General features: G+C 41.6%; 3 long non-coding RNA genes across 3 annotated transcripts; 2 read left to right on the forward strand and 1 right to left on the reverse strand.

Moving 5' to 3' along the window:
* Positions 1-5,803: 5,803 nt before the first annotated feature.
* LOC308292052 lies at positions 5,804-10,220 on the reverse strand. The gene is made up of 5 exons (XR_013962378.1): positions 10,086-10,220; positions 9,506-9,534; positions 7,685-7,756; positions 7,480-7,536; positions 5,804-7,314 (listed from the first exon to the last, which is right to left on the reverse strand). It is a non-coding gene; the product is annotated as an uncharacterized lncRNA (long non-coding RNA).
* A 4,220-nt stretch (positions 10,221-14,440) lies between these two features.
* On the forward strand, positions 14,441-17,644 carry LOC308292054. The gene is made up of 4 exons (XR_013962380.1): positions 14,441-14,558; positions 15,380-15,490; positions 16,632-16,725; positions 17,516-17,644. It is a non-coding gene; the product is annotated as an uncharacterized lncRNA (long non-coding RNA).
* Positions 17,645-20,908: 3,264 nt separating this feature from the next.
* Positions 20,909-22,336, forward strand: LOC308292053. The gene is made up of 3 exons (XR_013962379.1): positions 20,909-21,174; positions 21,335-21,366; positions 21,483-22,336. It is a non-coding gene; the product is annotated as an uncharacterized lncRNA (long non-coding RNA).
* The last annotated feature ends 615 nt before the right edge of the window (positions 22,337-22,951 follow it).

Raw genomic sequence — 22,951 nt, forward strand, 5'->3', positions numbered from 1 at the left:
TTTTTCGGTACAGTCGTTTTTGTTTTGTCAGTTTGTTTGGACCCTTTGAATGGTCATTATTTGTTTGGCTTATAACCTAGGGCGTGTGCTTTCTAGTCAGCCTGATTAAAACCGTGCTCATAGTCAGTTTGTGGTTATAGCTTGTTATGTCTGGACCCTATGAATGGTCAGTATTTGTCAGTTTATTACTGTTATGTTCACTGTACCGATAATACTGTGTTTACTCTACGCCTCTCACTCCCTCGCTTGCCCTCGCGAAGCAGAGTGGGGGATTCAGAAGCAATATGTTTATCTTTAAGACCGTTTTTATGGAGCAGTTCTGTTTTCTGTAATATTAAGTACTTTTAAGACGTTTTAAAAGTTCTCTGAGAAATTAAAGTTAAGATTTAAGATTAAGAATAACTAACTCAAATTAATGATGTCTAAATTAATATAATATGTTGTAACGTTAAGTTTTAAAACCTCCTGGAGGATTCTGGGTGTGATTCTGTGAGAATGAATTTACTGTACTGTATGTGTGCGTGCGTGCATGCATGTGCGTGTGAGTTAGAGGTGGAATGTGTGAGCTCCACCCCCCCCTCTCTCTTCGTCAACGCGTGTGTGCCGTCCCAATAATGTATGTGTGAGTGCGGGCATGCGCCTGTGTGTGCGTAAATGTCGCTCTGACCCTTATCTCTTTCACTCCCTGAGTGCGTGCGTGAGCGTGCGTGTGACTGTGATTCATGCCTTTTGAGGTGTGTGCGTATGTGTGCCTGTCTGAGAAACCACCTGGAGCCTTCAAGGTCAGATGGTCTGTGTGTGAGAGAATTGTTTTGGGAACAAGTGTCTCTGTCTCTTCCATTTTCAACAACATTCTGACTGTTTACTGTCTATGGTATTTTGTTTAAGTTCTATCCTGTCTTGTTATGAATACATTTTAGAAAAACTCCATTACCCATAAATCTCTGTTGGGAACGTCATGTCCCTGGTTACCATAACAACCAAATTAAACCCATTGTTGAGAAGGACACAAGGTCGCTTCTCGCACTTAGGGCGTATTACTTATCACTGACTCCCCTGTGCCCAAGCTGCTACTGTACTGTACTGTAGTGCATGAATTAAAGATTTAAACAATTTAAATTATTTTATTTAACTTTTATGTCACAACTATAAGTTGTAACAAGAAGGGGAGTGTTTAATATATTTTAATTGTTTAATATATTTAAATTTTGATTTGATTTTAATTTTAATTTGATTTTAATTTATTTAATTTGTTTTTTCATCGATTTAAGATTTATTTGAAACTTAATTTGAAATGTTTCTGTTACATGGGCTGACGGTGACGGAGAGAGGACTGCAGTGTGGGGAAGGAGGAGAATCGGGTCATCATCGAAAACCACCTGACTGATGGGGTGCAGACGAACCACGACCTGAGGCCCGGCCAGACCAGTGCACGAGCCAATCAACCGCAGCGGCACGATGTAAAAATCGTGCCTTGTCGGTGAGCTAAGTTGCACTGTTGTTGATGCCATGTGTAGTACAAACACTATCATGATGAACTAAATTGTTTGGAAACAGTAAACTGGCCAAGTCCTCTGCCCCGTATAGGAACTACCTGAGAAGACGACCGAGACCCAGAAGAACCGGCCCCACATCAACTGCATCCTGCGTCCTCCTCCCTCACGTCTCTACAATGCCCCACCACATCATCGTCATCATCATCATCATCATCATCATCATCATCGTCATCATCATCATCATCATCATCATCATCATCATCATCATCATCGTCATCATCATCATCATCATCATCACCGTCATCACCGACTTTTCAATTCATCTTTTATACAGTTTTCTTTCTTTATTTGTCTTCATTCATCTGTACAAACGATGAATGATGTGTCACATTTCTTTAAACTTTAAGGATTTATTCCAGTTCCCTTTAAAAAAAATATTACAGTCCTTTTCGAAATTTGAATTTATAAATATTATTAAAGTCTTCATAATATTATTATTATTATTACCCTGATAAAATGTTTAATATGGAGGTCATATGAACCTCATACAAATATGAAAAGGATAGATTGTTAGGATAAATTATGATACATAATTATGTTATTGGTGTATGAGTCTCATATGACCATATAAAGGCATAATATGAACTGAACGTACAGTATATAAGAGACCACATTTTGGTCGCATACTGTAGGTTCAGGCAAACTGATTAAAGGTCATAATAACTTTGAATGCCCTGAATAGAATCATGTTTTGGTTTAGACTGTATGTCACCAGACTCACTGTCTTCCTCTGTCTGATATAAGTCACTGTGGAAAATTACCAACACTACGTGTCACTTTCTTCCTGTTACTTCCTTGTTATGATATGGGAACGAATGAATAAGTTCCACGCTTCTTACTGTCATAAACTGTATGTCTTTATATACATGTTTTCCTCCATCTTGGAGGAGAGAGAGAATGCTCGACCTACCGTTAGGGTGGGGAGAGATTTAGAACTGTTTTGTCTTCTTTGTCTGCTCTCTCAAGAATACAGCAATCTAAAGAAATATAGTCCTTTGGCTCTTTGTCTTATTTTAACTATGGATTTAGAGATCCATAATTTATTTATTAATGGGCATAAAAGGGATTTTGTTTCTGGGAATGCCCATATATGGACTTTTTATTTAATTTTATCCTTTATTAATAATGATATGTATCCATATACATACAATATATGTTATGCCCATACATGGAGATCCCTATCTGAACCAGCCAGCAGCCACACATATATGGGCCATGTCTATGGCCCCCCTTGTTATTCATGGATTGCATGTAGTCCTCATAGAGTATATAAAATAGAGAGCGGACGAGCCCCGCCCCCACTATCATTTCAATGCAAGTGCTCAGTGGCGTTTTGAAGCAACGGCTACATGCTAGCATGTAGCTAATCCAGGTGCATTCTGGGGGAAATTGGAACCAGATCTGGTTCCAAAATGACGTCACGCTGCTCTCCGCTCAGAGGAAGGATTGTCTGGAGTGGAGGGGGCGGGGCCAAAATGCGTGTTTAGGCTGCAGTTCCAACTTTGGCCACCATCGGGGTTGCTTCAAATCTAGCCCTGGGTTCTGGGGGCTTGGTAGTCCTACACCCACCATCTTGAGGACCAACACAGGTGTTCTGATTGGTGTAGAACATTAGTTCTATGCCAATCTGGCACATTGAAACACCTGTGTTGGTCCTCAACATGGCCGTTTAGGACTACAAATGCAACCCATGAATTGATGACATCGGGACAGGGATCTCCATATATGGGCATAAAATGGACAAGGACGTAATTTGCAAGTGTGATCTGGGAAAGCCCATATATGGGCATGTTCTGACATCACATTGTCGACTATTTATGGGCATAAAATATATGGGCATAAAAGGGACAACAAGCCAGAGCGTGATGTCAGAGAGGCAAACCCATTCTGTTAAGAGTGGTTCCGCTGACGTGACATCACAGTGACATCAGAGCATGATGTCAGAGCGACAAACCTATAGAACCATACACAAACCCATAGAACCATAGACTGTAAAAAGCTGCGACATTTCTCATGGTAGGCTATACTGCGACCTTTGGTCGCAACAAGAATAGCAGTCAAGACTGCTGCTGACCGCTGAGGTCACCATCCATTAGTTGCGACCGTAGGTCGCATTTACTACCAAAACCTCCACCGGCTGTCCGTCCCTGAGTCACACATCACACGTCACACTTCCTACAGATTTTGCCCTAAAATCACGAAAATCTCTACACAGTATGTCTACACTCATGTCATCAACATGGATCAGGAAGATTTTGGAAAAACAAATCTTTGCCCTATTTGTGGAGATATCTCCCGATTGAGGAGTCTTACTGGTGTACACTGTACACAGAGTACAGTGTACAGCCTGCCCGGAATCCAAAATGACAACCTTGTGTGTAGGAGGCAGCTAACCCAAGCTAACCTCTAGCCCAGGGGTTTTCAAAGTGGGTGACGGGGCACCCTGGGGTGCCGTGACGGCAGTCCAGGGGTGCCGCGGGATAATTTGATAATATTTGGAATTTATTTGGACACTTGAAGAATTATTTAGTATCATTTTAAACTTGAAGTACAAAGTTATTTTCAGTCAGTTCTAACCAAAATGGCTATTATCTCAACGTTTTCCTCGCAAAATAATCACTAAAATATCGTCACTGTCAGGCAGAAACCTCTGTCGCACAAAACTAGTGAAAACAGCAGATCTACAAGCACACAACGAGGCGTTGTGTGCTTGTAGATCTGCTGTTTTCACTAGTTTAGTACATTTTATAGATGATAAATACAAGACGAACGGTTTGGTTTCCACCCGACAACAACGATATGCTATAAATCTAAGGTGCTGGGAGTGAAAAATTATAATGTAGGGGTGCCTCAGATTAAAAAAATATTGATGGGGTGCCCTGAGACAAAAAAGTTTGGGAACCCCTGCTCTAGCCTAGCTGCAGCTAGACATCCCCACACATGTTAAAACAAGGAGGGGATTATACTGCAGTTAGTTAGTTAGTACTAGCCCTTACCCGTTCAAAGATATGAGCTCCGAAATGATGTGCAGTGTGTGGGTTATGGGATGTGCACTGTGCACACAGTATATGAGGGATGGAAAGTAACTTTAACTGGTGCTTGCATGATAATATGTAGGAGCATCAATGTAAGAAATACCCGTTTTGTTTAATGGCTACAGAGATACTGTGTTCCCGCCCACCCGCCTGCACACACACCCGCCTGCCCCCCCCCCACACACACACACACACACACACACACATAGCTGGTTAAACATGTTGCCTCATGCTAGATGCAGAATAGATATGCCTCATGCTAGATGCAGAATAGATAGTAGATACACCAGAAAAATGCTAATATACAGCATACGATTTGTGAAAGTGACAAACGGGCTTCACAGTTATGTCAGGTGTGTTCATATGCTAATGGTGATGCGATTTCAGATCAATTGCTCCAGCCACTGAGGAGAAACACTGTTACAGACGGACACTCAGACAGACGGACAGACATTCGGAAAATTATATGTTTGATAGGCTGGCCCCAGGCTAGCTAACCTCACCACAATGAATACCAGGCTTTCTGCAGCACCTGTGGGAAGCCTGGTTTCTATTGCGAATAAACCAGTGTGATCCGGATTAGAGCCCGCCTACTGTGTATCCGGTTATTTGCACGCACTTATAATAGTTGTCTGGCTACGCGAGACTAACGCACTTATAACAAACGTTTCCGTATCCGCCCTCGTATGATCCGCTCCGTATAAACGCAGTCTAGGGGGAGCCAAGCAGGAAGGCAAAGCAGAGGCGTCAATTGGGTATGGCAAGCTATGGCAGCTGCCATACCTTGGCTACAGGGGGAAATAATCAAATCTACTGTAATCGTGCCTGTTGCTAAGGAATGGCAACGTGACTGGTGTCTTGCAAAACACCACCCAGCTAACAATTTTCCCGATATTTCTGACGTGAGAACGTCCTCACGCCGCCTCGCGATCGCCATTAGCGTGTCGTTCGCCAGGCGTGTTACGCTGCGATAACGTCACGTCCTTGATCAGCGCACGCCAAGCTTTACGCCAAGCCTCCAAACGACGTCACTCCGGCGGAGCCCGGCGTGCGGCGATAGCGAGCCTATAGCGTGACACCGTCGTATAGCAACATCATTATGCCCCCCCCCCCCATATATTGTGTACCCTCCTCCCCTCCCTTCCACCCATATTTATACAATCAGTTGAGGCACAGACATTAACTTCGTTTTCTTCTTTTTTTATTAAAATGTACACAAGCAACAAGCAATCACAATTATGTACCAGGCAGGATGATATATCAGTTGTACAGATGTGAATCTCTTATTTTGTTCTTTTTGTTTACAAGTGCTTTACAATTACTGTGCATAGTACTGTCTGTCATTCAATTTTATGAGTTAAGAGCAGTGGTCCTCAACCTTTTCTGGCCGTGACCCCAAAAATAATCATTTTAACTGGGGACCCGCCCCTACCCTGACAAGCACTAAGAGTTGAGACATTACATTTTGTAGAACACAGTTCTATTGTGAAAATAGCAGATCTACATGCTCACAAGCATGTAGATCGGCTATTTTCACAATTTCTGCCTCTAATATTTGACAAATTGGCCCATGTTTAATTTGTCATTTTAAATTAAAAAGTCCTTCAATTGTCCCTTTAGAAATGTGCAGATACCCTCTGCAGTGTTGAGTGAGAAAACAATGTTGCACATTAAGGTAACCACTGAGTTAGAGAATGATATCAATGAAAATAAGCCCTTGCAAAACCTCCAATAAAAACTTCAAGCAATCAATGTATTACACAAAGGTTGCCATCTTTATATCATCGACAACTGGTAAACCTGCCTGAAAATAATTTAAACAAAGTATGGGTGGGTTAACAGTGAATTTTGATATCCTAAAGGCTCTGCTATCTATTATTTTGGGAAAGGTTAATCATTTATCCTGTATGCTAAAAACAGAAAGGTGTAAACATAGCCAATATCCAAGCTCAATACACATGTAACTTTTCTATAATAGTTTAAACTGTACTGTGGCACTGAAGAGGTACAACATATAATAACAGTATAACCACATGTATATCGGAGGACATTGTAAACATTAAAAGTATTTAGTCTTTCTATAGACAGATTGTGTGCATGCTGTCAACCCTAAAAATGAATTACAGTACCATCAGAGCTGGCATTGGACAGAATTGGAACCAAATTCCCATCATCAGTTTGTTTCATGAAGGGTATGTAAAATTAATTCAAATAGAAAAGTTAAACTGATCCACTTATGAAACTAACATGAACTCATATCTGCAGCACCCAGATATAAAATGGTGGGGATGAACAATATTTTTTTTTTACTCTAGAAACAATATTCAAAAGGTTTAAACACAAAACATCCTTTAGGTAGAGAACACTGGGAAGGTCAATGAACTTTGTTTACGGGTGGTGAGCGTCCCATAGAATGCTTGGCATGGGGACGGAGCGACTATGGTATTCTGGGCTGTGCTGCTTTCGTCTAACGTCGGAGGTCCAACTTGGTGTCGCGTAGCCATGCCAACATCTTGGGTCCTAGGTCGAGAGGCTTTATATGGTCAGCAGTTCAGTTGCCGGCGTGGTAGGTGGCAAGACTTGAGTCTGCTTAGAGGCGCTGCTGGTGTGGTGTAGGATATGCCAATCAGTGCTTTCCTGGCCAGGACGAGGGTGGCAGCCTTCCATCTGACGCCGGCCGGGGCTGTGGTGCGTCTTGTCGCCAGTTAACTGTGTCATCGGCTCTGGAATGATAAAGAACAGATCATTTAGTGTGTATTTTAGTTATCACATTATGATTACAAAATCTCTCCGAGCCAAAAAAGGCTTATCTACAAGCTCACAACGCATCACGCTGTGACGTGTTGTGAGCTTGTAGATAGTATATTTTTGTCTTACTGTGAGCTTACCAGGGAGCTGGATGTACTGTAGGACTTCATGCAGCTAGGTGTGGGGACCGGATCTTCCTGCAGGAGGATGTACAACAGAGAGAGTGTGTCAATAATTGAATAAATGCAAAAAAAAAAATAAGGTGCCAAAAAGAAATAGAGCAATGATAAAGGGAGGTTTAAAAAAATGTGTCCATAACAGTCACGTACTACATAAGCATCTCACCTTGGGCTGCAGTGAAGATGGCATAGTGGTGGTCGATTTAGACTTGGGGCCAGGAGGTGAAGGCATGGAGACCTAAGATAGATAGATAGATAGCTTTATTATCCCACAAGGGAAAACTGACAGTGCACACTGTCTGTCAGGGTCCATTTGGTTCCATGTGTACACTCTAGGGCTGACCTTCAATTACTTTTTTCATAATCGAAGCTTAATCGAAGCTTTCTTTCGAACTTCGAAGCTTCGATGACGGCGACCGGGGGGGGGGGGGGGGGGGGGGGGGGGTAGGGAGCAAAAGTTTATCGGTTACATAAGTGATAACCGTTAAGGAAATGTGTTTAAAAATGCGCGATTTACACAATTTTAAAAGGGAAAACACACCAGTTTTTTCCTCATAATAATGCTCCTTGTTTTCATTAAATAGTACAACAATACAACGAGGAAGAAGAAGATACGAATGTTTTCTACATTAAAGAAAGGTGTTTTTGCAGGACAAGTAGGATTGACATAATCACATCACGTCAGTAATGTAACAAAGCGCGGCTGCAACAGCAAACACTGCAGCGCGACTCGAGCCCTATATAACAAACAGATTAACTCCCAAGTCCCAAGGTGTTGTACACGCTAATGTAATAGTAGATTTTATAGTAAATAATTGCACTGCACTGTGTCTGAATTAAAGTTCCACACTCATCAACCGAAAGCTGATGGTCAGGCTCAGACAACGTAGCCTACTCTATGCGGGCGCGACGACTATTGAGCTTGCAGCAGATCCGATATAAACTTCATCAACACCACGACAACGTAACCCTAGCAAGTTGGGTTTTAAGCTCTTTTTTCCTCTTTAAAACGGGATCGACGCTGACGGGGTCCGTTTTGTAAAATCCAATTTTCGCTGTTTGTTTCCTTGCGTTGAGTTGTGTGTCTGTCAGCGAGTGGAAGACAGCAAACGCATGCATGGATCATGTTACACCGACAATGGTTTGATAACGAAATGTGTGACTGCATCGCATAGTTGCATTGGGTGATGTTACTCAGACATTGGTGTCACACATTTCGGTGCCAAACGCATGTCGGTGTATATGTGACAGCGCGCTGTCTTTTCTTTTTTTTTCTTCATGTTAACACGTGTGTGAGAAGGGGGTGACGCTATCAGGCTAGAGTGGAGCGAGGCGCATGCAAGCTAAGGCACGCGGCCCCCCCAAAGGACAAACGGCCGCGGCCGATTATTCGAATTTATTTTTCAAATTCGAATACCGTGCCTTCGAACGAAGCTTCGAATATTCGAATTTTTTGGGTCAGCCCTAGTACACTCTCAGAGTTACAGACCTGTTAGGGTCCATTTGATTCCATTTGCACACTGTCAGAGTTAGGAAGAGTGTTTTCTTCTGGTGTTTCAGTCAGTGTATCAAAGGGTGCGTTCGGAAATGCGCACCGGTTCTGGTTAGGGTTAGGCATAGTTTTACTGAGGTTAGGGTTAGGGTTAGGCATAGTTTTACTGAGGTTAGGGTTAGATTTAGGCATCCACTACACTGAGCACACACCCGGTGCGCATTTCCGAACGCACCCTTTGATACACTCGGACTGAAACACCAGCAGAAAACAGAGTTACAGAGCAGTAAGTGTAAGGGTCCATTTGTACGCTCAGAGATACAGACATAAGGTCAATTTGGATTAATTTGTACACTGTCAGAGTTACAGACATGTAAGGGGTCCATTTGGTTCCAGTTGTACACAGTCAGTCTGAGTTACAGACCACTAAGGTCCATTTGGTTCCAAGAGTTACATAAGTAAATTACAGTAAATAAAATAGTTACTAAAACCTACCATGACTTCTCCAAATGGTGGACTGTAAGCTGCAGTGAAATACAGGGAGAAAACAAAGAAAAAAATAATGATGATGGGTAGAGTTTGGTTGTTTTTGTGGGTGACAAAAACATCACAGTAGTATATCACACATCGTTATCACTACAATAAAATCATTACAGTAGGTGGTCAGGAACAGAGATTAAAAAAAAGCTAAGAAAAAAAACATTTTAAAGACTAAATTAAGAAAATAGCCTTTTCTTTCTGCTGACAAAGTCAAGAAAGTTGAAACTGGTGTTGCTGATGTACACACACACACACACACACACACACACACACACATACACACACACACACACACAAACAATATATACATCACAGATCTGCCTACCAAGCTGGTACATAACATTGTTAACCATTACTTTAACTACGTATGCAAAACCACGACGCTATATTAGCATTAGCTTGGTAGCTACCAAGCTAGCTAACAAGAAATGCAGAAGACAAAGAACGCGGTCTTTTGATAATACGGGGACAATTAAACTAAACAGTACACACGGCAGACATCTCCGCAGATGCAAAAAGCCAAAAACACACTCACCTTTCAAAATTAATTTCCAGGAGAAGGATTTAGTATGTTTATCAGCATTTTAGCTGATCCGTTCGTGTTGTCGCCGACGGAGTAGAGATGCAGACCGGAAGAGAGACGACACGACAACAACAGGCCTGCTTCCTCTCCTTTATCCTGCCTGTGGAATCCATCGAGTTTATTACCCATTACCGCCACCTACTGTGTATATATTATATACATTCAAAAATGTTAAATACAATTTGACAATGCAGGCCTAATGAATGAATAAAATAGCAACAGCACAAGAATAAAAAAAAAAAAACTAAAATAAGGAAAAACATAAATACATAAAAAATAAAATAACTTTATTCAGTAGAAATTAATCATTGGAATTGAATGAGTATTATTACTGAAGTCATCTTGTTTTGTTTTAAACACTAAATAACGCCAATATAATAATATTGGCATAATAATAGCAATAAATAAATACATTACAAAATTGCTGTACAATGAGGGAGAGAGAGAGAGAGAGAGAGAGAGAGAGACCAGATGAGAGAATTTCCTCATGCATATAAATGGCTTTAAGGGTGGCGTAGCGTGAGGACGTGAGGAGGTAGTTATGAGGACAATGGACAGCAGCGGCTAACACCATGAAGGGAGGCCAAGGTGCAATATGGGCCATTCCTCCATATCAGCACCAAGGGAGGCCACTATGCAATGTGGGCCTCTCCAACTCCTTTCGCTCGGGCTGAATCAGGGGCCCAGCATGTCCCTGTACAGGACACAGAACTCAACTCTGCTCGTAAGTGAGAACACTGACATTTGCGGACTTTTGCGAAAAGGCTTTGCAACAGCATTATCGAAGAAGAGATGAACAATTCAAGACCAGATGGATGGGTTAACATGTTTGCTGTACATTATAGGTTATACTGTATATTTGTGATGATTGTGATTTCCACTACAGGGCTATTGGCAGCAATTGGCAATATAGTGTTGTGAAGGAGGTTCTTTTGACTCTCTGTTCTCTTGGTTTTAATGTGGATTTTGAGTTCTCCGCTTTTTATGGCGTGGAGGTTTTGATGAACATGGTGACTAGAAAGGGCGGAAGGTCCCTCAAGAGTACATGTTTCATTGTGGTATTGTGTCTATGATGTTTATGATGTTTATTATTTTTTGGCATTTTAGCTCAAGAGTTTAAGGAAGAACAGAGGGATCCTGCACACTGAAAGTAACACACAAGTAGATGAGTGGACAAAAATATCAGGCGTACGACTGGTTCAGTGCTTTGCCTTCTGCAGTCAGTCGAAGTTACGCATCAGATGTAAGACGGCACGTCCAGTCTCCTGATATTTATGTCCAAATAATACGTTTGGACCTACATGTTTTCACGCTAATGATGTGATGTAAATCACCTGTCTTTGTGACAATACAGTGTAATCTTGATGTCTGTATGTATGTTGATCTATCTTTCATACTGTTTTTGTTCCACTTTGTCTGGTGTTGAGACATAGTGATTATGTCTCAAAGGGAGGATTTGAGGTATATCAAAGTGGATCAAAAACTACATATTCTTATTTATGGTTAATATGCATCCACATAATTAATTTGTTGTTACATGCTCCATTTTGATGCGTTTGGGATTACAATGCAAGCAAAGTACTAGGCCTAAGTAGGCCTACATTTATGGTCTGGTTATGTCCATACATGTACAAGATGGTACATACAAGTTATTGTAACGCCTTACGCTAACGTACACACTCATATGATGGGTACATGCAGGTTAGGTAAGAATGAGCCAACATATGTTTATGTAAGTGACTGACCAACAGCTGGGATCGCTCTCATCCTATTTGTGGCTCTTTTCAAGGTTTGGGTCAAGATAAGCCCTGTAATGATTGACAGAAATTACCAATATAAGTAACTCTGAACATGTACGTTTAGAGGGAGAGGTGTGAGATGTGTGTCTCGCACTGGACGAGCCAATGCTGGGCTCGTTCAGTCTCCGCTGCTCCGCTGTCTCTGTCTGTCCAATAAACTGATGGAAGAACCTGATAACCTGCCTGCGCCTCTCCTCTCTCCTCTCTCCAGCACAAGGCTAAGAACTATGCACAGCGACTTCGTACTTATGAATTCAGTCTAATATTTGTGTCAAAACTCTCAGATGTAGTGTTCCCAATACACGTCAGAATGGTGCCTTGAAACCCGTCGTCATTGGAGCAGACGTGTTCCACTCCACACGGATGGACTTGTTCCGCTGCAGGCGACAGAACCAGAGAGTGCGAAGTCTGTGTATCTTTTTCTTTCTTTTTTCCCTTGTTGCATTGGGACGGTGACTTTTGAGCGCTGACCAGATCCAGATGCCAGGTCGTGTTCCTACACAGAGGAGGCCACCACGTCACCTGGGTGGCCATTGGAGCAGATCTGGGAGCCGGACCAGTCTTCCTACGGAGATGGGGACACAGCGGACCACCACACCAATGGAGAACTCCACCGCTGTGGAAATCAGCTGATCTACAAGCATGTACCTCGCAGGCTCTACACCAGTTCCTGTGATGATGCCACGCTTCAACCTCACCGATGCAGTGATGATATGATAGTGTTAAAGGACAAAAAATAAAAAAATAAAAAAAAAGAAAGAAAAAAGGGAGGATAGGACAGACTTCAGTGAAGACTTCTGAGGACAATGGACAGCAGCGGCTAACACCATGAAGGGAGGCCAAGGTGCAATATGGGCCATTCCTCCATATCAGCACCAAGGGAGGCCACTATGCAATGTGGGCCTCTCCAACTCCTTTCGCTCGGGCTGAATCAGGGGCCCAGCATGTCCCTGTACAGGACACAGAACTCAACTCTGCTCGTAAGTGAGAACACTGACATTTGCGGACTTTTGCGAAAAGGCTTTGCAACAGCATTATCGAAGAAGAGATGAACAATTCAAGACCAGATGGATGGGTTAACATGTTTGCTGTACATTATAGGTTATACTGTATATTTGTGATGATTGTGATTTCCACTACAGGGCTATTGGCAGCAATTGGCAATATAGTGTTGTGAAGGAGGTTCTTTTGACTCTCTGGTCTCTTGGTTTTAATGTGGATTTTGAGTTCTCCGCTTTTTATGGCGTGGAGGTTTTGATGAACATGGTGACTAGAAAGGGCGGAAGGTCCCTCAAGAGTACATGTTTCATTGTGGTATTGTGTCTATGATGTTTATGATGTTTATTATTTTTTGGCATTTTAGCTCAAGAGTTTAAGGAAGAACAGAGGGATCCTGCACACTGAAAGTAACACACAAGTAGATGAGTGGACAAAAATATCAGGCGTACGACTGGTTCAGTGCTTTGCCTTCTGCAGTCAGTCGAAGTTACGCATCAGATGTAAGACGGCACGTCCAGTCTCCTGATATTTATGTCCAAATAATACGTTTGGACCTACATGTTTTCACGCTAATGATGTGATGTAAATCACCTGTCTTTGTGACAATACAGTGTAATCTTGATGTCTGTATGTATGTTGATCTATCTTTCATACTGTTTTTGTTCCACTTTGTCTGGTGTTGAGACATAGTGATTATGTCTCAAAGGGAGGATTTGAGGTATATCAAAGTGGATCAAAAACTACATATTCTTATTTATGGTTAATATGCATCCACATAATTAATTTGTTGTTACATGCTCCATTTTGATGCGTTTGGGATTACAATGCAAGCAAAGTACTAGGCCTAAGTAGGCCTACATTTATGGTCTGGTTATGTCCATACATGTACAAGATGGTACATACAAGTTATTGTAACGCCTTACGCTAACGTACACACTCATATGATGGGTACATGCAGGTTAGGTAAGAATGAGCCAACATATGTTTATGTAAGTGACTGACCAACAGCTGGGATCGCTCTCATCCTATTTGTGGCTCTTTTCAAGGTTTGGGTCAAGATAAGCCCTGTAATGATTGACAGAAATTACCAATATAAGTAACTCTGAACATGTAAGTTTAGAGTAAGTGAGAAGTTTAGGAGGTGTGTGTCTCGCACTGGGCGAGCCGATGGGCTCGTTCAGTCTCCGCTGCTCCGCTGTCTCTGTCTGTCCAATAAACTGATGGAAGAACTTGATCACCTGCCTGCGTCTCTCGTCTCTCCTCTCCAGCACAAGGCTAAGAACTATGCACAGCAACTTCGTACTTAATAATTCAGTCTAATATTTGTGTCGAAACTCTCAGATGTGTGTTTCCAATACACGTCAGTTACACTATAGCTATACGCCACTCAAAATCGCCACGCTTAGTCATGTTGCCATACCTTAGCTTTTTCTGAACTGACGCCGCTGAGGCAAACTCAAAGTCCTGTTTTGACAACAGCCTGGTAACTGGAGTGGTACACTACATGATGCGCAGCGAACTTTGATCGTCGGCTCACTTCACCTCCCGTTTTGCAAAGTCGGATGGCTTCACTCCAGTGCCTGGTATCCATTTCAAGATATTACACCGTTGTGACACGTTTTCCATGGTGGGTAAACCTTTATTTTCTCGCTGAGGCTGATGAAATACAAACCCCCAGCATTATGTAGAGAAAGTTGAAACTACTTGGTTTCAGCTTTAAGGGAGACGCAGAAGACGCGGTCACGCGGGGTTCCTGTCTGCAGATCGAAACTAGAACTTTAGGTGGGTCACATCGGATTAGTAATTTCAAATCGGATGTTTGTTCCCATATGTTGTCGGGTCGTGGTGGCCTCGTGGGCGTCATTGTTTAATGCAAATTGTTTCTGGGAACGGAGCGCGTATTATTGGCGCTGCCTGGCACGAGCGCCTGCCGCCTGGCACTGGCATTGCTTGCTTTGTGCGCACGCCTTTCTTATCTTTTAGTAGTTCAAACAATATAGTTTTATAGTATTTTAAATGAATATTTATTAATATAATATTATACTGCATTCAATGCAGTGCATTGCTCAAAAAGCCATGTTTTTGCTGAGAGAGAGAAAGAGAGACATTATTGTCTAATGTCCGCTGTGTGTGTAGCTCCTTTCGGAACCCCTCCAGTGGCCGCCACTGCTACGCAGCGTAGCAACAAACGATAGAACACAGTAACCTACTATAGGCCGCCTACAGAAGATATCATCAGAGAAAAAGTTGTAAAAAATAAATGAATGGTATTTACTATAGAAGGGTCAGGGGGAGGGTAAGGTTAGGCTAGGTTAACTTGTTACCATTTTCGAGTGGCAGCTGCCTGTATTGGTAACTCTGAAATGCAAAAACTCTTAATTAATACAATTGCAAGTTTCTCAATATATTATAATATAGATCATGATTTGTGTTTTTCCTTTTCTCCAGATATCCCTCCTGTGTTTTGCATTCCTGCTTGATGTTGCCATTACTTGCTTGTCATCATTTAACTACTCCTATGAAATGCAGGGAAAAACGTGGCTGATTGGATCATTATTGGTAATAATTTGCTGTGGAAACGGACTCACGCACACACACACACACACACACACACACACACACGCACACACACACACACACACACACACACACACATACACACACACACACACACACACACACACGCACGCACGCACGCGCGCGCACGCACACACACACACACACACACATACACACACACACACACACACACACACACACACACTCTAGCAATTCCAATACTTTTATGTCTACTCCACTACATCCAGGATCCAAATATTGTACTTTTATTCCACTACAATCTTCTGAAAAAGTACTAGTTACTTTTCAGGTATAAATTATAATATTATAAAACATATATTAACCACATTAGACCTATTTTATATGCAGGATATTTGAAAATAGCCTATCTACAAGCTCACACCACGTTGTGAGCTTGTAGATCAGCTATATTACTTTTACTTTTGGTAATTTAAGTACATTTTGATGCCAACACTTTCATACTTTACATGTACATTTTGAATTCCGGACTTTTACTTTTACTATTGCAGTATAATACACCACTGTGCACAGGCTGAAGTGCACCATTGTCTGGCTATTCATTTGGTGGAGCTGATGTATTTTCCTGCATATGAGAGACTATGTATAGATTATACCAAGACACTTGCAAACAACTGCTTTACATTCCCTGGGATGTTGAGAACCAACAAGCAAAACTAAGCAATTTTATTTTGGGTATGTCTATAGCGTATTTTCTCTAGCATACTTGCTCCCAACAGAAAGCTTGGTGTGTGCAAGGGGTTTTAGTGTGTGCTCACATCATAATGTCTGTTAAGGTCTTTCTGTATGTTGTTGTCTGTCCCTGGTCTATTAATGCTTGTCTATGTCTTCTGACTTTCAATGTCTTCCAAGTACGCCCATACACGTCTATCTGCCCCTTTCTAACTTTATGTGTCCTATATGTTACAACAAACATCTTCGCATAATTATTTTCTGTTTCTAGTATGATGTTGCCTTGTTGATTCACATTGAAACGACATATTTTAACACCTTATTTTAGCTGAAGTTTTATTTAAGACCTTGAAAATTACATATTTTAACACCTTATCTTTGCTGAGGTTTTATTTAAGACAAAACTCAATCATATTTTCATTGTTCATAGGTTTTTATTATGCATATACACGTTGGATGTGCTGTCAAGTGTCGCCTAGCAGAGTATGCAGTAGGGGAAGAATGCTGCCCAATGTGTTCGCCAGGTACTGCATTTTGAACATTATATGGCTCTGCTGTCATTGCTATTCCATATACTGTACTGTAATTTTGTACTACTCCGGTCCTGAGGTTTGCCTTTTGGTAATGTGTTCTACAACTTTTACTAAAATGTAATATCATTCAAAGTTATGTTTTTTGGGGGTTTTGGGTTTCTTGGGGTGCTTTTTTGGAGTGCTTGGGTGGCGCAATGTTAAAGTACCTGCCCACCACCATAGAGTCAAGGCATTTGAATACACTGCGTTGCGTCTGGCTTTGTCAAACACAACTGGCCCATTTCTGGGGGAGGGAAGCGGGTAGAGAGGGTAATATTAATTTGTCACTGCACATATGGGCTGGGCAGCACTTGTCAGCAGGGAGTGTTGGGCGGGAGGAGTGGGTCAGAGGTCCTCCCACTGGGGGCTCCTCACTGGCAGGTGAGCCAGTAGGGAACAACAGCACTGACAACACACAGAAATGTGTGTGGGGAGGAATTCATTGGCATGATTACTAAATTTGGGCTGGCTGTATTTTGGTATGTTTGGTTTGTTTTGGTTGACAGGGTAATTTTTGGGCTACCAAAACAAATCGTGATAACAGCGAGAGGGCAATGTGTTTTTGTAAGTAAACACCACCCACACTGCTACAGTGGCTGATGAATGCTCGTATATAGGGAAATCATCGGTCAAATGTTTATGTATTGTTTTGTTAATGTAAACACAGGCAATGTTATATCTATGCCTTTAAAGTTTGAATGTAAAAAGGCAGTTATTAAAGTGTGTAACTTGCGTCCAACAGGTAACAGGGTTTATAAACATTGCACTAAGTTATCCAGTTCATCATGCAAACCCTGTATTGAAGGAACCTCCTTCCTGGATCAGCCTAGTGGACGTACACACTGCTTTTCATGTAACAACTGTAATACAGGTACATTTTGTGAGAACATTATAAGAAGTGTATTATGTGTGCTATGAAGCGCATATATATATATACACACACACACACACACACACACACACACACACACACACACACACGCACACACACACACACACACACACACACACACACACACACAGACACAGACACACACACACACACACACACGCACATGTGCGCGCGCGCACACACACACACACACACACACACACACACACACACACACACACACACACACACACACACACATATATATATGGAGAGTATAAATCTTGTGCTAAACTAATCAGGGCATTAGTGGTAGACTGCTAGCTCACTATTATGTGGTTGTGGTAGGGGTTGTATTAAAGGTAGTGTAAGTGATAGTTATGGGTTGAAACTAAAGGTTTTTGTAAAAAGTAATGCTTTATATTCTATACGAGTATTTGTTCAGTAACATGAGTCTCCCCATATCTTCCACTCTTTAATAAATAGAAAACACATGTTCTCACAATTTCCTGTATCCTGTACGAGTTCTCTCCTGATTGGATAATGTATGCTGACCTGCACATTTATTTCTGGTTTACTAAAGAGACGGGGAGACCCATATTACTGAACACTAAAATAGCAACGATTATTTTTTATATATAAAAAAAAAATAACTCTTTATCATCACTCACAGTCTGTTGCCTTTCTTTATGTTTTTCCTGTCTTTGTATTAACTAATTCTAATCAATGCATTCCATAGACACTGGTTTGAAAGTAAAGAGGCCTTGTACAACAACATCAGATGCAGTGTGTGAACCACTAGAGGGATTCTACTGTAAAGACAGAAGAGAGGATTCTTGTATTGAAGCACAGAGACACAATACATGCAAACCTGGTCAATACATCAGTCAAAGAGGTGCGTCTAATTAAAGATAGATACACAACTAGCTACAACTGTGGTTCAGTAAGTGTATGCAATATGCATGCACATCTTTTTAATTACACAATTCATATTTAGCCTACACCCTGAAGAAGGCGTTTGCCAAAACGCGTTGGTGTATTTTAATGTTCTAAACCCGTTGAATAAAGGCCCTTTTTTTCTAAATCCACCTGAGTGCGTGGACCTGGATTTTGTGCCCCTGTGGCACATTTTGTCCTCTTTTGCTCATTGTATTCCCTTTCATGAGCACTGGTGGTTTGAGGGATACCAGTAGCACCCCTGCTATCTTCTTTCTCTCATATTTAGCATAGTTGATTGTTTTTCCCCTGGTGGACAGTGTAGAATAAAATCACAAATATGGCCTGTTTTAGTTTTTATTTGGCCTGAAATGACTTCTGTGAATTCTCTTTTAATTGGCTAAGTCGGGCCGAAGGCATGACAGAGACTGTTCTGCACCCTGTTTGTCTGTCCGTCTGTCCATCCGTGTGTGTGTCTGGCTAATATCCGGCACCGTTGGCCCGATCGCAGCGAAACTGTTCACACACACTCCCTGGATTCCAGAGCAGAACCTCTGTTTTCTGTTTTCAGATCGGCCAAAAAACTTTTTTTTAAATATTACTCCTACAGATTTTGTCCAAACATCATGTAAATCAGTACATAGTATCTCTATAATGAATCATTAAACCAAACCGCTTTCAGATTTTTCATATTCTGAGCGATTTCCGTGAAAATGTGCACACACATTGCCACTCAGCCAAGGAAGAAATGCCACCCTACATTTTTCAAATAGTCCTTATGGTGGTGCTATATCGGAACACATTATCACATTATCTCTAGGCACGTGATCAGCACAGATCATAATCCACCCTGATTAGAGAATTTCGAACATAGTTGATGTAGTCTACTGGATGCTCTGTGTTTGTTGTTTTACCCTTTTTTAACATGGTGAAGACAACATCTATTGACTGGCCTGTAGTGTTGCGCGGGTCATGTTTTTTTCATAACCCGCACGACCCACAGCCCGCACGGAACGTAACCCGCCCGCGCCGCAGAACAATATACAAATCAATGAATCCGCCCGCCCCGCAACCCGCATTTAAAAAAAAGATGGTATATCATCTCCACAATAGCTCATCTTTATATACGGCTCTTCTAAGTACCCAAAGTCGCTTTACAGAAAGGTTTACAGTAGCACAATATTTCCATGGGCTAGATAAACAAACGTGTTGTTCAAATTGGGGTTTAGCCTAAAATACATTCATTCAAAGACGTTCATTCTCTCTGGGGCATCGTCGGGGTGAGAATGGCGTTTCAGGTTTTATGTCAATCATATTTATACAGCGCCTCGCACATCAGAGTTGCCGTGCGACGACCCATACCTTTTCTGAGCTGAGGTCTCGCAACAGGGTGTTTTAACAAAGAAACGAGCCTATATCCATATCAATAGACCTGTATAGTAGGTCCTAGGTGTTGAACGACCTTCGCGGGACGTCTCTAGAAGAGCGACCCCCCAAACATTGAATCAGCACTGCAACACTGCTCGCACTTTAAACAGACAGCAAAAGAGGACAATATTAAATCCTGTTGGTTATTGATTAATCACCAGATTGGAGAGAAGGGAGCGACTCGACTCGAGGTGAGCATGGTTGGTTCATTCAGTCAGTCAAAAAATCCTTCTCACTTGCGAAAGTTGTGTTTCAAATCGTATCCGTTGACTGGCTGGTTATATAACTTAACAGACACAAAGTATTTATAAACGGACTTGTGTGGATGACAGAGACATATAAGTGAAATCCTGATCAACGACACGCGTTGAATTGTTTGTGCATCTTCTCTCTGCTGTGCTCACGACCTCACGTTGTGTCAAATGTTGGCAAAATGTGGTTCGCGGCCCCAACAGGAGCGGGACGGTCCTTGCACCAAGGAGCGGAGGAGAAACCTCGCTCCTCTCTGGCGCATTTTAAAACTCGCTCGCTCGTGCTCGTATTCAAACGTTGTATTCTTATTCTTATAGGCCTACTCTTATTAAGAATAAAAGGCAAATAAGAACAGGTGATTATTCTTATTTATTTTTTGCACATGAGAGTGGTGATAAGTAACCCGCCCGCCCGCCGCCTGCCAATTGAGTCTGAAAACCTTGACCCACCCACCCGCATGCGGGCGGGTTGGCGGGCGGGTGGGGGCACTGGGTCGGCCCGCGCACCACTACTGGCCTGGTTTCAATTAATGTATCATGTCATGTTTATAATTTTAGGAACATCATCTACAGATGCAGTGTGCGCTGACTGTACTGGTGATACATATTCGAATGGTACATTCACAACTTGTCAACCACACACAGAGTGAGTCTTACTTAAAAATCCAACCTTCATCATACAAATTCATGGACATGAACTAATTCAAATGTTTCTTCTCTTATTATTCCAGCTGTGAATCTTTTGGACGTCCTCTAAAAAAATAGGAACTCGTTCCAGTGATTCTACATGTGGAGAAAGTTCAAATTCTAAAACCAATGTTGGTGGTGTTGTGGGTGGTGTAATTGGGGTGGTGATTCTGCTGATTATACTGATGAAATTATTCCTCCTATTTCGGCACCGTCTGAGGAAAAGAGGTAAGCTTATATTTAAAAATACTGACTTTGTGTCATGCTTGCTGAATTGTGAAGTCATAAACTGACAGAAAATTCAATAGCTGTTGGGATGGTGATTCTAACATCACTATCTGCATGGTGGTATTTGGGAAAAACTGACAGTAGTCCTTGTTTTTCTAAGTTCCACTAGGAAGATTACAAGTTCCACAAAAGGTTTGTTTTCCAAGCTTACTGTACATGTACATGGATGGCATGGATGTATTACATTATTACATTAATTATATTAATGATATTTCTTCCTCATTTGTGATTATATTTCTATTTTCAAGGCCACACCCGATGCACAAGATGCCATTTAAACCCATGACCTTACTTCCTAACACTGCAGGGTAAATGTGCACTAGAATCCTGGATGCTGGATGCAGGCATATTTCTTTGTTGTGTATGGAAATGTTCATAGACAAGATTGTGTGCACATCTCAAGCCTATATTCATCTCAAGCCTATATATATGTTGGTGTGGAGAAGGTTGAAAAGCCACCAAGAGGTGGAGATCTTGAAAGGTTACTCCTCCAACGTGAGACATATTGGATTTATTTCCTCAATACAATGTCTCCAGATGGTTTAAATGAGGAATTCGATGTTAAGCCTTTCCTCTAGTTTATTTGTGTAGTTTCCCCTTATTCCCTCATTGGTACTTCTAGGCTGATTCTCAAAAGCCAGTTAGTGGTCTAGAGATCTAGCCTACAGATTCCCCTGTGCAGAAGTCCCCAGTTCAAATTTGACCAGGGACACTCACCTTAAAACCCTATCATGGATAGGCCTAAACACCTAATCATGTCATGTTGATTATTTGGTTGTTTTTGTACTTATTTGTAAACTTTAACTTTTTTCATGACTAAAGGTTTTAACGTTTTGTATATATTTATCTTATTGTTCATAACATGTACTACTACTTCATTGATACACTGTATGTAAGTTTGTTTAAGTATTTGAGTAAAGGTACTCTTTTTGAGGGGTGGAGCTATGTATCCAGTCCCTGTGATTGGAGTAGGTGGTTTGAGCACCACCCTACTCCCAGGTGTTATGCCTTACAATCAAGTAATGGTCCTGTATATAAGGGGTTCTTTGTTTGTTACTACAACTTTTGCCTGATGAAGACGTAAAGTCGAAACGTTGCAGCCAGTTGCCTATAATAAAAGTAAGTTTTTGGAGCATATGAACAGTGTGCGGGCGTTTTTCTCCTTCCATTGTGTATGGAAATAACACTGTTCCACACTGATGAAGACAGCACCGTCCATTTTTCAACAATAGTATTCTTAGATATATCTTCCGTAGATCCATCCACCAGACCTTACCGTAGGCTTGGTCTGAACTTAAATCTAACCCATCACCCTTTATTATTATTTTTTTTGCTGTATGTATGTTTTCTTATAAAATATGCTACACAATTTTGACCCAAATGAACGTTTGACTATGTAATTTTGCTTCTCTCTAGTACACTTATTCAGTCAAATGTGAAGCATCTTGTATGGCCTTACTTCAGTTACTCAAGCAACCTGCATTCATCTCTATTCACCAGCAAACAAGAACGAAGACTACATCAGCGTTTATAAGAACAGGTGCACACCTTGTTACTGAAACTTTAAAGCCTGGGTTTCCGAGGCTACTGAAACTTGGGATAGACTGTGTAAGGCCACAGCACAAACCACAGAGCAGCCGACATTATGGCATCTTCACAAATAATGAACTAATGTACGTATGACAGACAGGCTAGGAGCTTGTAAGCATCTTCACTG

This window comes from Nannobrachium achirus, assembly GCF_963921795.1.
Source record: "Nannobrachium achirus genome assembly, chromosome: 9".
Taxonomy (NCBI): domain Eukaryota; kingdom Metazoa; phylum Chordata; class Actinopteri; order Myctophiformes; family Myctophidae; genus Nannobrachium; species Nannobrachium achirus.